This window comes from Macaca nemestrina, chromosome 11 (genome assembly GCF_043159975.1).
Source record: "Macaca nemestrina isolate mMacNem1 chromosome 11, mMacNem.hap1, whole genome shotgun sequence".
In the NCBI taxonomy this organism is placed as follows: domain Eukaryota; kingdom Metazoa; phylum Chordata; class Mammalia; order Primates; family Cercopithecidae; genus Macaca; species Macaca nemestrina.
This window is the reverse complement of record NC_092135.1, coordinates 133,369,937-133,386,363: the sequence shown is the minus strand read 5'-3', so window position 1 is coordinate 133,386,363 and position 16,427 is coordinate 133,369,937. Positions and strand designations below refer to the sequence as shown.

The 16,427-nt window shown below is 44.7% G+C and overlaps 1 long non-coding RNA gene across 1 annotated transcript; it reads left to right on the top strand.

The window, feature by feature from the left end:
• The first annotated feature begins 630 nt into the window (after positions 1-630).
• On the top strand, positions 631-12,640 carry LOC139357257 (uncharacterized). The gene is made up of 4 exons (XR_011610160.1): positions 631-781; positions 2,911-4,431; positions 5,288-5,370; positions 9,174-12,640. It is a non-coding gene; the product is annotated as an uncharacterized lncRNA (long non-coding RNA).
• Positions 12,641-16,427: the final 3,787 nt, after the last annotated feature.

The window sequence follows — 16,427 nt, the reverse complement described above, 5'->3', positions numbered from 1 at the left end:
TGCTGCCACCATGTAAGAAGTGCCTTTTGACTCCTGCCATGATTCTGAGGCCTCCCAAACCATGTGGAACTGTCAGTTCAATTCAACCTCTTTTTCTTCCCAGTCTTGGGTATGTTTTTATCAGCAGTGTGTAAACGGACTAATACAGTCATCCTGTAGAATCTCAGAGAAGCAATATTGAAAACTAAAGAAAATGAAGATGCACTCTTTCAAGCTGTCACAGACATCTGTTATGCCCTCTTACTCTATGAAAGGCAGCAGAAGTGACTCATGTTTCTAGGTGCCAAATGGAAGAATATTTCTGATATAACCTCTGGCTTCAATCATCCTTCCTTCTGGGAAATCTCATCTCCTTCAGTACCATCTTTTTGGGCTTTCCAGTAGCCCGTGAAAGCAATTAGGAAGTCTGTGTCAGGTTCTCCTGGTAGCCAAGATGTGACCCAGCTGCAGTGGTAGGCCGGTAAATGTTTAACAATAGTTCAACAGTGGACCAAAAACCCAAAGGCCCAATTTTAGCATTTGCTGATTTCGGTAGTGTAAGTGATTCCACTGTGGCTGATTTCAAGCTACCAGTGGTTTGCCAACTGGCTTGCAAAATTTCTGAAAATGTACTAATTGGCCCTCAGGAGCTGTTATAAGCTGGACCCAACACGCCACACCTCTCCTGGACCCCTGTGGTTTAGAGCCCAGTCTCTGCAAATCCTGCCCATGGCATCCACCGCAGGAACCACCCCAGCCCTGAAGGGACCGCAGGAAGTCAGTGCTGGTCCAGACCCCTGAGGTGAGGAGATCAGCAGCTCACTGCAGCCCTGCACAGACTATTCATAGACCCTCGCTGGTTCTGAAAACCAATCTGGCGTGACAGATGAGGGTTGGAAAGAGGCTTGTTATGGACCAGCAGAGAATGCAAAGTCCCAGCTCTGCAGACAGCCCCTCAGGCTAAAAGGCAGGTTACAGATCATTCAGAATTCACGGTTGGAGTTTAGACTCCCACTGCTCCTTGTCCTGATCAGCACACTCTGTGGGAGGTCACTGAACCTCACCTAACTTCACCTGAGTTTGGTTGTCCTACAGTCACTCTTCATGAATCACTTTTCATTTTCTTTAATAGAGGCCAAATTAACTTCTGGGTACTGAACTAAGCCCAGTGTCTGGTGGGATGGGTAATGGAGCTAAAGAGAAGTGCCCCTTGGCCAGTGAGAGTAGCCCCTTGTGCCCAAGAAAACAAGAAGTTCAAACTCTAGAAAACCTCACGTTCAGCTGAGTTAAATTAGTTGATGATATTTAAATTAGCTAGCTATTTTTCTAAATTGCTGTTTCAGTGGAATTCCAGGAAAATGTAGATGGAAGGGAAAAAACAGAGTTAGGAGAGAGAAATTTAGGATAATTTGAGAATTTATTTTTGGAGAGTCACTAGAAACATTTTATAATTACAGAGCAATGCTCTTTATTTCAGCCTAAGTTTTCCAGGTAACCAACATATTTGCGCCACAAGACAGTATCTATTGCCCAGGCTGGAGTGCAGTGGCATGATCTTGGCTCACTGCAACCTCCGCCTCTGAGTTCAAGCGATTCTCCTGCCTCAGCCTCTTGAGTAGCTGGCATTATAGGCACCCACCACCACACCTGGCTAATTTTAGTATTTTTAGTAGAGATGGGGGTTTCACCGTATTGACCCGGCCAGTCTCGAACTCCTGATCTCAAGTGATCCGCCTGCCTCGGCCTCCCAAAGGGCTGTGATTACAGGAATGAGCCACCGCACCTGGCCTAGATCAGAGTATTATGTGCTTCTTTTGAATGCTAAAAGGACTTATTAATATCAGATGTAAAATCTTGGAAAGCTTCATTGTTCCTGGCTGAGGAAAGAGCACCTTGGCTAATCAAGCCACTTTCCCCCATTATGTTTCACTACTGAAGTGGGAGCTTGTCATTTTATTAGCAGGCCTCCTCACCAGAAAGGAACAAGTTGCTCTGTTCATTTTTCATCTGTGATATGGCATTTCAGTGCTTACAGACTGGAACAAAACAATATGCAATAAAAGAGGGAAAGAAATTCTCTCCACTTAGCCTACAAAATTCCCGGAGATGACAGTTGTGCTGTTGATCTCAAATGACACATTATCAGATAAAGATGTGGTGTGTCAATACAGCCTGAAAGGATCATACTTAAATCGATCTACTCGAACATTAACTTTCAATGCATAAAAGATCTTTTAAAAACACGGTCCTTCTTGCATGCGTGTTCTGCCTGCTCAATTTTTGCATTATTGCTAACAAATGAAACCGGTCATCAATGATGAAAGACAATTAAAATCTTCTCATAAACATTAGCTGATGCATCCTCAAGTACATGTATATTGGGAGACTATTGAGAGAGGCAGGAAGACTGTGGAGAGAGACAAAGAGAGTGAGGGAGAGATTGCGTCACTGAAGGTTTGGGAAAGAAAAATGCTGGAAGGGGGTGCTCTTTGGGGACAAGGACTTGGCAGTGGCGCGTGGTGGAATGTGGGTAGCAGTGGGTGCGGGGAAGCCTGGTCTTGTGGAACTGATTTCTTTGAAACTGGATTGGCCGGGCGCGGTGGCTCAAGCCTGTAATCCCAGCACTTTGGGAGGCCGAGACAGGTGGATCACGAGGTCAGGAGATCGAGACCATCCTGGCTAACACGGTGAAACCCCGTCTCTACTAAAAATACAAAAAACTAGCCGGGCGAGGTGGCGGGCGCCTGTAGTCCCAGCTACTCGGGAGGCTGAGGCAGGAGAATGGCGTGAACCCGGGAGGCGGAGCTTGCAGTGAGCTGAGATCCGGCCATTGCACTCCAGCCTGGGCGACAGAGCGAGACTCCGTCTCAAAAAAAAAAAAAAAAAAAGAAACTGGATTCTGCTCCCCAAAATGTTCCCTTTTATTTTCAGGTGTCTGGAGCAGGCTGGCAGCTGTGATCTGGGGAGCAGGCGGCATCGAGAGACAGCTTTTGAAGAGGGAGTGTTGAGACGTCAGAGCAGCCAGGGAGGGTGGACAGCCAGGTTTTCCGCCTCTCCTTCCCCCAGGTCTAGACCCGCCTTCCCCCAGATGTGGTCCGGGGCCACTCTCAAGCCTGTAACTGGTCTCCCTGTGGCTGCTTTTGCCTGTTCCCGTCAGTTCTCACCCAGCCCCCGAGGCAGCCGAGCACCTAAATCTGCCCACGTGCTGCCCTCAGAGCATTCCCACTGCACCTAGATGCAGTCCTGCCTGATGTCCCCTCCCATCTGCCACCTTCAGCTCATAGCCTGGCCCCATAGTCTCTTGTGGTCTCGTGCCTTTTCTGGCCCTTAAACATGCTATTTCTTCCCATCTTCGAGACTTTTTTCATGACGTTTCCTCTGGAATGTTCCTCCTGTGGCTGTCTCTCTCCTTCACATTCAATTTAAATGTTGTTCCTTTACAGAGGCTTCCAGAGAAATGGGTGCTGCCTATAATCCCCCATCTTAGGCCTCATTTTCTTCAAAACTCTGCATCCTTTGTCTGACCCATGGTGTGAGCCTGTTCACCTGCTTAGTTTTTATCTCACATTAGAACTGAAGTTTGGCTGGGGCTGGGCAGTGGCTGTCCTGTCCAATCCATGTCTATGGCACCTCACAAGGATCATTTTGAGACTCTGACAAAAGCTAAGAACTTCCTAGAGAAATGCACACACATTTCTAGATGTAACAGCAGCAGTGCCATGGTTCCCCCGGGCAGCGACCATGTGAAGAACCACCACCACCCTAGAAGGTCTTTTCCAGCAAGACTGAAGACAGGCTGGATACAGAAATCGTTTTGCTCAGAGAAAATGTAAACTGCCTTAAGGTCGAAAGAACTTCTTTTTTCTCCTCCTCCTCCTCCTTCTTTCTTTCTTTTTCTTTTTTTTGATGGAATCTCGCTCTGTTGCCCAGGCTGGAATGCGGTGGCACGATCTCAGCTCACTTCTCCTGCCACAGCCTCCTGAGTAGCTGGGACTACAGGTCCCCGCCACCACGCCTGGCTAATTTTTTGTATTTTTAGTAGAGACGGGGTTTCACCGTGTTAGCCAGGATGGTCTCGATCTCCTGACTTTGTGATCCACCTGCCTCGGCCTCCCAAAGTACTGGGATTACAAGCGTGAGCCACTGCACCCAACCAAGAACTTCATTTTCTAGAGCAGAAGCCAGAGTGGCAGAAAACACATTTTTCCATTTTTAGGGGAGGGCCCTTTGGCTGCTCATCGAGATGGTCAGAGGTACAGGATGGACTTTGGCCGGTGTGCACTGGGGTGGTAACTGGGACAATAAGAACTGTGTGGCCTGCTCAGCATGGAAAGGTGCTAGGAGGGACTTTGGCCGGTGTGCACTGGGGTGGTAACTAGGACAATAAGAACTGTGTGGCCTGCTCAGTGTGGAAAGGTACAAGGAAGCCTCCATGGGCCTCAGCATCTCAGGGTGTCCTTTCATGTTGTTTCCTTCACTGACTTTGTGAATTCCTTCATTTTGATGATCTTTGCTAAAATTCTGCTTCCAGGGGAGAGCTGGGAGCTGGGGGAATAGGAATGGGCCTTGGTGGAGGAGGAGGGAGGAAGAGGAGGGAGGAGGAAGAGGGAGGAGGAGGGAGGAGGGCAGGGAAAGAAGAGGAGGTAGGAGGAGAAGAAGGGGAGGAGGAAGAAGGAGGAAGGGGAGGGGGAGGAGGGAGGAGAAGGGGGCGGAGGGATGAGGAGGGAAGAGGGGTGAGGGAGAGGGGGAAGGAAGGAGGAGGGAAAAGGAGGAGGAGAGAGGAGGAGGAGAGAGGAAGGGGAAGGAGGGAGGAGGAGGAAGTAGTAGGAGGGAACAGTATGAAGAGGGAGGAGGAGGGGAAGGAGGCAGGAGGATGAGGAGGGAGGAGGAGGGAGGAGGGGAGAGAAAGAGGGAGGAGAAGGGAGAGGAAGGAGAAGGAGGGAGGAGGAAGAAGAGGAGGAGGGAGGAGAGGGAGGGAGGAGGAGGAAGAAGGAGGAGGATGAAGAGAAAAGAGGAGGAGGGAGGAGTGTGAGGAGGGAGGAGAGGAGGTGGGAGGAGGGATAAAGAGGAGGGAGAAGGGGGAGGAGGGATAAAGAGGAGGGAGAAGGAGGGAGGGGGAGAAGGGGGAAGGAGGAGGAGAGAGGAGGGAGAAGGAGGGAGGAGGACAGAAGAGGAGGAGGGAAGAGAAGGAGGGAGGATGAGGAGGAAGGAGGAAGAAGGAGGAGGAGAAGGTCTTCACACCCAGCACCTTTCTACCCGTGTTTGGGAACTTCACTCACTGTCCTCTGTGTCTTTTCTGGCTCCCCAGGACAACTGCCGTGAGAGGACCCTATGACCCCACTGCCGATGCTGTGGGCTGGATCATCAGTCACCTGGATCACTGGACCCAAGGTGGGCAAGAGTGCTTTGTGGGGCTTTGGAACTTGGAATTGAGAAAGTCAGCCTCCTTTAGGTGTCCGAAGTTTTAACACAAAACTGCGGTTTCCGCCACGTGGGCTAAAGAAGGGAAGGGAGCTGGGTGGGGTGGTGGGAGGGGAGAGAGGCTCCTGAGAGCACCCTGCCTCCAGCTTTCTTGAGATTCATTGATGCCTGAAGCCTAGATGGATTCTTACTGTTGAGTTATTGAGACACTTCATGATTCTTTAAATACGTCCCCCTTTTTGCTTATACTTGAGTTGGGTTTTTGTTATTTGTAACCCAAAGAATTTGCACTGTTGCAACTTCAACGGATTCAGAGTCAGGTCTGCCCAGGGCATGACCCCAGCCCCATCGAGAGGAGCACTGCCCATCAGGGCTCCTGAAAGCAGAGGCACCATGGGGTGGATCTGTGAGGTCTCTGAATCACCGAGGGCGGGACAAGAAAACTGGAGGCGCCAAAGGCCAGGAGTGGGTCAGCCGTCTTGCCTAAAAAGGAGGTCAGGAGAACACATCTCGGGGGACTTCAACCTGGGACACAGCCTTGAGACACTAGTGTTTCTGCTTTGGCACCAGAGTGTCTGATCAGCTACGGTCCCTCTGTGAGTCAAGGAGTCCCTGTGTGAGCTGCATTAAAGGAATTACATTGCTTTACAGGACGAATGGTGTAGAATGATCAGCTAAGACCTACCTCTGATGAGTGTCCTTTGGATTCGTGGAGTTAGTTAAGGACTCAAGAATAGAACCAGGGGTAGTGACTACCAGAAAGCCTTAGCTACGAAATCAAAGTGAATAGAGTGCTAGGTGGGCATAATGTAGAGGGGAAAAAGTCAAGCTCACACCAGGAAAAAGGAATTACAATTTCAAAACATGGGAATACTTGTGGTCTCAGAGAGGAACGCGAAGCATGCCTGGCAGCAGGCCGAGCCCCACAGCCTTTCCCGGCATTGTACCCTCTTCCCCACAAATCTCACTTGAACGACACCCAGGAGAGGTGTGAGAAGGGTAGGCTGCTCTTTTTTGTTGTTGTTCTTTTTTGGAGATGGAGTCTCCCCCGTTGCCCAGCCTGGAGTACAGTGGCGGGATCTTGGCTCACTGCAAGCTCCGCCTCCCGGGTTCACGCCATTCTCCTGCCTCAGCCTCCCAAGTAGCTGGGACTACAGGCGCCCGCCACCACGCCCGGCTAATTTTTTGTATTTTTAGTAGAGACGGGGTTTCACCGTGTTAGCCAGGATGGTCTCGATCTCCTGACCTTGTGATCCGCCTGCCTCGGCCTCCCAAAGTGCTGGGATTACAGGCGTGAGTCACTGCGCCCGAACGGCAGGCTGCTCTTTAGGGGCAGCTGGTAGCTTGATGCATCCACATTTGATTTCCTCCTCCAAAGAGGCACCTTCATCTTGGGATGACTACATTTAAGAGTTGGCAGAGACCTAAGAGGTTACCTGGGGTCCTTTAGCAAGGATTCTAGAGTGGGCTTTCCTTGTTCCACAAGTTCCTGACATTGGACATGAAATGTCTGTGGAGCTCTAATTAGGCAAAAGGAGTCAGACTGCCGGGACCAAGGAAAGCAAAAAGAGAAAGCAGGTAGGCTGTAAATCTGCCCTTCTTCATGGTCCAGGACACGTGGCCCTATGGCACAAATAACTCAGTTGTTTTCTGCTCCTAACTTATCACCAGACCCTTGGGTGATAGAAAAATGCAAGTTATAAGGCTAGGAGATCAAGACCAGTCTGACCAATATGGCAAAACCCCATCTCTACTAAAAATACAAAAAATTAGCTGGGCGTGTTGGTACATGCCTGTAATCCCAGCTACTTGGGAGGCTGAGGCAGGAGAATCACTTGAACCTGGGAGGTGGAGGTTGCAGTGAGTGGAGATCGCACCACTGCACTCCAGCCTGGATGACAGAGTGCGACTCTATTTAAAAAAAAAAAAAGTGCAAGTTAGCTCACTGCAACCCTGATGTTACCAGCACTGGACAAAGCCCTCCCCAGCACACAGCACAAGCACCAGCCTACAAAATCTCCAGCAAGGCTTTGTCTCTTTGCAGTCTGCTCCCCTCTTGCTAATTTGCCCCTTGTACCATTGCAGTGTATTTCTGTACTTACTTTTCCTAGTAAATCTGCGTTTTTTGTTTTTTGTTTTTTAAAGAGTCTTGCTGTGTCACCCAGGCTGGAGTGCAGTGGTGTGATCTCAGCTCACTGCAATCTCCACCTCCTGGGTTCAAGCAGTTCTTGTGCCTCAGCCTCCCAAGTAGTTGGGACTACAGGCGTGCACCACCAGGCCTGACTAATTTATGTATTTTTTAGTAGAGACAGGGTTTTGCCATGTTGACCAGCCTGGTCTTGAACTTTTGGCTTCAACTGATCTGCCCACCTCAAATCTGCCTTTCTTTACCTACAAATGTCTTGGTAAATTTTTACTGCCTACACAATACTGACCTAACATAGTTGCTACCTGTGACAATGTTGTGTGTCACATTACTGGGGAAGAAGGTCTGTGGCTTTCATCAGGTAGTCCCAGGACTTGTCACCTTCAGCTAGTTCAAATCCACTCTCCAACCCAGTCACTGGGGATGAAGAGAGAGAGACCTGAGGAGAGGAGTGTGGGTGAAGGTTCTGTGGGCGGGCGACAGCAAGGCCTGGATGAGGAACAAAATATACTAAGACCTGGATTGCTGTTTCCCCCATTATTGTGTCTTTTGAATAACTCACTGGAAGGACCCCAAGGAAGCTTAATTTTGGAACTTAGAGAAGTGTGACAGATGTAAACCATGCTTTTCTTAACTGAGAATTAATAAGTAAACAGGAACTCCCCAGCTTCTAGAATGGAAGAGGATATTAGGATACTCCTGGTCATGACTTTGTATTTTAAAATACTACTTGCTAATGTTCTCAAAGTTTTGTATAAATATTAACTCATTAATCTTCATATTTGTTCCATAAGACAGATTTTTGTTTTTTTAGTTTGAGAATTACACTTCTACTTCCACTAGCTTTAAGGCATCTTAAGTGTTAAAACTCATCATGTAAAACAAGATACCTAAAAATAAATTTAAAAATATATCTAACAGGAGGAAAATAATCTGAGATGCTGAATGTGGCATTCAGATTCCTACTTGCAAAAGAAAAACAAAAGCAAAAGCAAAACCCACAGCTTTCATTTTCCATTTATGTACCCAAGAAAAACTAGCATTGTCCACGTTGCCATAGAAGAAACACAGGAGCTGCTTTAACGTGTGTTCTTAGGTACATAACTTGGCACTTCTCCCTTGGTTTCCCTGGTCATAGAATGAAGGTAGAAATGAGTAATGCCCCTTCCCAGGGAGAGCAGGAAGCGCAGTAATTAGCACAGAAGAGGCTTCACCAGCAGGATACCATGCAGGTGAGCCCTCCCGAGAGATGAAGCAAAGTGAGGAAATTTTGTTCCAGGGTCATGAGAATTATTTTCAGTAGCTTCTTTCCATCTTCCCAGAGTCTTCTGCAGAGATCAGCCCTCATCTGATCTCAATTTCTCACGAACTGCCCTTTCAGCTCCTCCTCCTATTGTGGTAAATGACTCCTCCTGATATGGTTGGGATACATGTCCTGTCCGAATCTCATGTTGAATTGTAATCCCCAGTGGTAGAGGTGGGGCCTAGTGGGAAGTGATTGGATTTTGGGGGTGGATTTCTCATGAATGGTTTCTCTTGGTACTGTCCTCATGATAGTGAGTTCTCACAAGATCTGATTGTTTTAAAACGTGTGGCATCTTCCTCCTCTCTCTTGCTCCTACTCCAGCTATGTGATATGCCAGCTCCTCCTTCACCTTCTGCCATGATTGTAAGTTTCCTGAGGCCTCCCCAGAAGCCAAGCAGGTGCCAGCATTATGCTTCTTGACAGCCTGCAGAACTGTGAGCCAATTAAACCTCTTTTCTTCATAAATTACCCAGTCTCAAGTGTTTCTTTATAGCAATGAGAGAAAGACCTAATACACCTCCCCAGTGCCCGAGCCCCCTCCTGTTTTGGTGCCTGAGTGCTGTGACCCCACACTGCAAACCTACCACGTGTCAGTCATGGCCCTGGAAGATAACACAGATGTCTCATGTGGTCAGCATAAAAACTCTTTGAGGAAGTAATGCATAGTTGTGTTGCCAATCAGGGAATTGATACCTAGCAACTCCCTTATTTCCTTTAATCTTCCCTCAATTCTTGCAACTCTATCTTCTCTAAGATCACCAATGACTGCAAAGTATGGTAGGAAACATGCCAAACTGATCAGTTAATTTTTATAAAATACATGTTTAGGTTTTCTGAATATACAAGTAATACACATCCTTTGAGAGGACATAAAAACTACAACAAGAATATAGATAATTATGAGAACACCTCTAATCACACCAGAGATGTAGCAACTCTGGAGGTGTGTTGCTTTAGTCTTCCTTCAAGAAAAATCTTGCCATTGAAGTGCAGTTAGCAGATGGACTCCAGCTGTCAGCATCTTCAAGACCCGCCTCAGTGTTGGAGAAGCCATATTCTTCCTGGATGGCCCATAGCCAATGATTGAGTATGCTGGGGATACCATGACTGATCAATTTCTGCCCAGTCTAAGATGATTCTAATGGGCAGTCTTCTCTTCAGAGTTCCCCTTGGGTTGGCAGGGGCCAGAAGACTTCACTGGAGTGTGATGTTCCCTGTTCCATGGGAAGACCTGAGGACACACTGTTTATGAAGGCCATTGGGAACGTGTGGGTGGAGGGGCACCAGCATCACAGAGAATTAACTGATTACTTTTGGTAAAAATGGGAGTAACTCTAAAAAAGATTGTATTTCAGTAGAAAACTATAGTGCACCTGTTATCAAAGTATAGTCCTGCTCATTTTCTTTGAGGTTTTATCTCTCTGTGAATTTAACTAAATCTATTGGAAGCCAAAATAAAATTGTAAGGCCCCCCAATCATCTGAGTGGACCTCTCGCCATGGCCAAGGGCATTCCAAAGTTGGTTCAGGCCATGACACAAAAGGGGTGTTGAACCTGCCTCATTATACTCTCCTCCCTTCTGGAATTCGGGAAAAGCTGATCAGTATTAACATCAACACAGATCCTAAGTCTGATAAGGAACATTCACAATCTATTCTCTCTTAAGCCTGCTATCTGGAGGCTTCATCTGCATGATGAAACTTTGGTCTCCACAGCCCTTATCATCATAACCCAGATATTCCTTTCTATTGATTCCAGGTCTTTGATAATAACTCTTTCAACCAATTGCCAATCTAACTGCCTTTCCAGATGGAAGCAATGTAAATCTTACAAGTATTTGATTGACGTCTCACGTCTCCCTAAAATGTATAAAACCAAGCTCTACCCTGACCACCTTGGGCACATGTTCTCAGCATTTTCTGAGGGCTGTGTCACGGGCCGTTAGTCACTCATATTTGGCTCAGAATTTCAATTATTTTACAGAGTTTCACTCTTTTCATCAACATGGGAAATATTCAACTGCCGTCTTTATTCCACTATCTAAAGATGCTTCAATCTCAAATCTAAAATCTTGACTAGCTGCCTTTTGGCAGATAAGAAAGACCGTAATTTGCTTCAAATGTTAACCTTTGTTTTTCTTTTGTTTTCGTAGAACAATACTTTGAATTCCGATCAAGCAATGCCATCTGAAATGAATAATTTAGCCTCAACAGTACTCCAAAACAGAAATTCTTGATACCTTAACAACTTAATAAGCAACAAGTTTGTGCTATGATGAAAAAAGTTGTTGCTATGTTAATAAATTAGAAATTGTTGCCCTATATCTAAAAGATCTTAATGAAAAAATATGAACTTTTTTCTTTTTTTAGATGGAGTCTTGCTCTGTCGCTCAGGCTAGAGTGCAGTGGTGCGATCTCCACTCATTACAAACTCCGCCTTCCTGGTTCAAGGGATTCACCTGCCTCAGCCTCCCGAGTAGCTGGGATTACAGGCGCCCACCACTGCACCCAGCTAATTTTTGTATTTTTAGTAGAGACGGGGTTTCACTATGTTGGCCAGGCTGGTGTCGAACTACTGACCTCGTGATCCACCCGCCTTGGCCTCCCAAAGTGCTAGGATTACAGGCGTGGGCCACTGTGCCTGGCCGAATTTTTTTTCTTAATCAGAAAAGCATTGCCTCTTCTGCTGATTTATTCAACTGGTTAAATCTTGACTCCAGGAAATCTGCTCAGAGGAAGTTTTTCAGTCCTCCGCAATTATTCTCTGTATGGCTATTGGGTTTACCCCTGGTGTATCATATGCTCCCAAGGGTTTTAAATGCTCCCCAGCAGCCATTTGAACATCAAATGATTGCCATCCGGCTCAGACAACTTGAGGAAACCAACACCAATCATGTAATTCCTGGCAGTGAGATGACTTTGAACCCCAGCATATCTTTTGATAGCGGTAACATCTTCCTGACTCTTCGTCCCAACAAGTGCATCAATAGTGCTAAGCGAGAGGAAGGCTGTGCCATTTGGTCACACTCTCGGCTTGCTGAAGGAAAGACCGAGGTGAGGAGAAATGTTAAAAGAAAAAAATTAAAATGAAGACTCAGGCCTGAAAAATTTCTGAACAAACAAAATCAGGTAGGTCTTACAAATATCTTCAATTTTGCTTAAATTGCAAGTGTAAGTAAAACAAAACTTGCGTCATTTCTGATAAATGCTTGATTAGAACTAAAACATAACCGCAGCCAACTAATGTATGATAAACATCCAACTAACATATGATTTTGTGATTTTCCATCAAGATACTTAAAAAAAGGCAATTTTGTAATTGCAAACCCATCAAATAATTTCTTTATTTTGCTTCCATATTTACCCCATAAATACTTGCCCCAGGCAATTTGCCCCTGGAACACTAAATCTTTTTTAGTCTGGTGTTCTCTAATTCAGGAATTGCTTCTTAAGTAAACTCTTTATGATTTTATTATGCCTCACATTTTTCTCAAATGCTTTCTGAGCTTAAAAATGATATCTAAATAAATAAAAGTAAAAAAAATTGTGACTATAAAAACTGCAAAATTCAAAAGGCAAACAACAGACGGGGGCAAAGTAGTTCTAACAAATACTAAACATTTGTTTTCTGACACTGGGGCTGTGAATAATATTTTCTATTTTCCATGTTTTCTGCAATATGGTTACACAACTCTTCCAAGACATTTATATATTCATTTAGAAAAAAGAGGAAAAAATAGCATTTTTAATTTTTCTGAAATAAACATAACTTGTAAAACTGGCAGTTTAAGGAAGAGAAAGGACTTCAGAACACTAAATAAAAGAAAATCTATTTGAACACTATGTCTAAACTATATTCAAGTGAAATGAAAAGAACAATTTTAAGTTTTGAATTATTTCTTTTTTTCTTTTCTTTTTTTTTTTTGGTGAGATGGAGTCTTGCTCTATTGCTCAGGCTGGAGTACAGTGGCATGATCTTGGCTCACTGCAACTTCCTACTCCCAGGTTCAAGCAATTCTCCTGCCTCAGCCTCCTGAGTAGCTGGGATTACAGGTGTGCACCACCACACCCAGCTAATTCTTGTATTTTCAGTAGAGATGGGGTTTTGTCATGTTGGCCAGGCTGTTCTCAAACTCCTGATCTCAGATGATCTGCCTGCCTTGGCCTCTCAAAGTGCTGGGATTACAGGCATGAGCCACGGTGGCTGGCCTGAATTACTTTTTTTTCTGTCTAGAAAGAAAGTGCTGCTGTCATGCACGTTGAATATGGGTTTACTTCTCTAAAAATCGTAAGAAGGAAAACTCTTTAAGTAGACACACAAACATTCCAAGAAGCTAAACATAGAAGTAGAGTTTTCATAGTCCTTTTGCTAAACAGATGGTAACCAGTGACTAGACAAGAAAATGGAAATTTTGATTTGACAAATGAACCAAAACAAAACCGCCATCCTTCCTCTAAGAGGCAGTGCTACTGGTTATGAGACACAAAGGGGTTGCATGGTAACCGGCAATTCCCGTTTCTCTCTGCTGCGTCTGCTGCGAATCTCTTTTCCTAGTTGTAACAAATGAGTAAGTATTATGCCAGGGTGGATCATTAATTGAATTCCCTACTAGGCTGACTTCAGAAACTGGGAAGCCCTGAGCTTGGATTAGCAGCAGGGGTGCTTATGGTTTATGTGATTAAAATGATTTAGCCAGGTCTGGAAGAATGTCATTATGCTTCTTAGTGTCATTCAGGAGGTCTGCCAGGGACAGGGACAGGGAGGCTAACCTTGCAGTGATGTTTCATTTGAACAGTGACAAGGAACATGCAATGTAAGAAAAATGCTGTAAGTCACAGCAGACTGTGCACGCAGAGACTCAAACCTGTGGTTTGGGAATTAGAATCACATGCATTTGAAGAGGCTGGGTTGTTGATGCTAATGAATCCCTCCAACAATTTCCAAGGAGGAGAATCATCTGGGGACTGCTTCAGCTCAACAGACCCACTGGCTTTCAGAAGAACCCTGACTTGCTCTGTGCCAGCTTGCTACCTAGGCTGTCCTTGAAAACAGCAAAACAATTCTACTAGTCTCGTAGCTCGTGGGTATATCCCCTCCCGCAGCTCCATCAGACCCGTGCTGGGCATCTTATCCAAAGTGCCTGACAGTGACAGGGCTCAAGGGAAACCAAAGAGGACAGGGAACAAATAAATCTCTTCCCTGATCAGCCCTCAGCCCTCAGCTGTCTTCCAATTTGGGTTTTCCCAATGGAAGAGCCTTCTTGTTCTGGTGGCTGTTCTATGAGTTATCTTCTCTCTCATTAGGTTAGGCAGTGTATCTGGACCATCGCTACAGTGAGTGACACACGGTTATTAATTCACTGCTCATGTCCTGAACCAGAGTTTATCATGGTGGTTGCCAAATGGTGGCTTTCTGATTTCATGATTCCGTGTACCCGTGTTAGTTGGTATTCCACCGTAAGAAGGAGATGTTTTTCTTTTTCCCTTTGTTTGTATCAGTATTTTGTCTCTATTTGTTTTGATGCTTACATTGTCCCAGATTTGGCTAGTGGAACAGACAAGATGGCCTCATGTCCTTTGATAGGTTTTCATCGTTCTTAGCACACATTCTTACCTCCAGGCCTCCAGGCACAGCAGGATGTGACAGGCTGTGTTGAAGTTTTCTACCTTCAGACCTGAAACCAACCATTTCTCTAAGAAGCCCTGTTTTCTCTTCTCCCCTCTATCCTCCACTTCCCTCCGCTCCTCTCCTCTTTTTCCTTCCCCCCCTCTTTCTTTTTCTTTTTTTTTTTTTTTAGTGTTTAGAAACCAAGATCTTGCTGGAAGGCTTGCTCGTTACCACTTGGTATCACTGTTCCTAGGCTCTCAGCAGAAGACAGAACAAAATAAATATTTATATCAATACCTATGTATCATCTATCTATTCAGCCATCTATCTACCTCCCTATTTATCTATTTTAAATATCATGTAACCTGATACCTCCAATACATGACTTCAGAGTTCACGCTAAACTTTCCCAATCTCCTTATTTATAATTTCCTTCTCAGAATTTGAGAAATACGTTTCCCAAGATGCACAATATATTGACTTATTTCCTCAATGCTAATGTATAGAGAGTAGTCTCCAAAGTGCTAACTCATACCACTGAGAAAAACTAACCTTCCAGCTAGAGTTCAGTATCTGTTTACTCTTCTTTCTGTTGCCAGCCTAAGGACAGTTAAAGTACTGTATTCACATGGTATTTGGGCGTGTCCTTTTTCCTCATCCTTCAGTGTGGTGGTGGTATTCATTTGAAATCACATAATAATGAAGTTGATTTGTTGCTGTTTGTATTTTATTGGTAGTTGTTTTCCCATTTCTAATGATTTTAAGCATATGAAACATTAATATGGTTTTAATAGTCAGAACTAAACTCAGGAAGGCCCACGCCCTTCCCTATCCTTTTCATCCCATTCTCTGGAGGTGACCAATGCCAACAGTTCCTGGTTCCTTCCCGTGTTACTTTACACAAATGATCTAATACATATGTATTTTATTACCCCCTTTCCCTTGGCCTCTTTTAAAGTTCACCTTTTTTTCTTAAACTTAATAATCCTTCTGGAAATCCTTCCAGCTCTTTGTATGGAAATCTTTGATTCTTTTGTACAGTCTCATGGTACTCTGCTATGTGGATTTACCATAGTTTATTAATCCACAGTCTTAGGTGTGGGCAAGTAGGCTGTAATATTTGGCTATTACAAGCAGTGCTGTAAAGAATCATCTTGGCTTAGATTTATAGTTCAAAAGGTAAACACATTTGTAGTTTTGTTGGATATTGCCAACTTCCCTTCCATAAAGGTTGTACCAATTTTCATTCTGATTACCAATATCAGAGAGAGCCTGTTTCCTCACAGTTTTGCCAATATAATGTGTTGTCATACTTGTAAATCTTTGCCACTCTGATGTATGAGGAATGGAAATCTTAGTGTAGTCTTATTTATTTTTATTTTGGGGGCTGTATATATCTTCATTTATTTAGATCTTCAATTTCTTACAGCAACATTTTGTAGCTTGAAGCTACGTAGAGGCTTTGCACATAATTTGTTAAACTTATTACTAAGCATTTATCTCTTCCTCTTTATGTCTGGCAAGATTTCCACTTTTCTATTGATGAGCTGCAGGGTGTTAGCCACGTGCTTTGAAGAAAGTGGTTTGACAATTTTCTTCTTAGCCTTTGCATAGGTAATCAATTTGTTTTACTCCCCAATAAAAAAGTGGTTCCCACCCCTGCCCCCGGCAAATATTCATTCTAGTGATGCATTTAGGATTACGGGATACCACTTCTAATTCTCTAACTGGCTACCTATCTCTTTCTAATTTAACCTTAGTTCTCACTGTATGAATATTGCTGTTTTACCAAAATGTTGGATTTCTCCCTTTTCAGTCCCTTTAGACAACTTAAAAAATCTCTAAATTTATCAGAAAAATCATTCCATGGGGCCCAGTGTCAATTCATGCTAGATTTTTATTGCTGCATTTCACTTACTGTTGTGTTGAATCTACAGATCAGCAGAGGAATAGTGGACATATTTATAA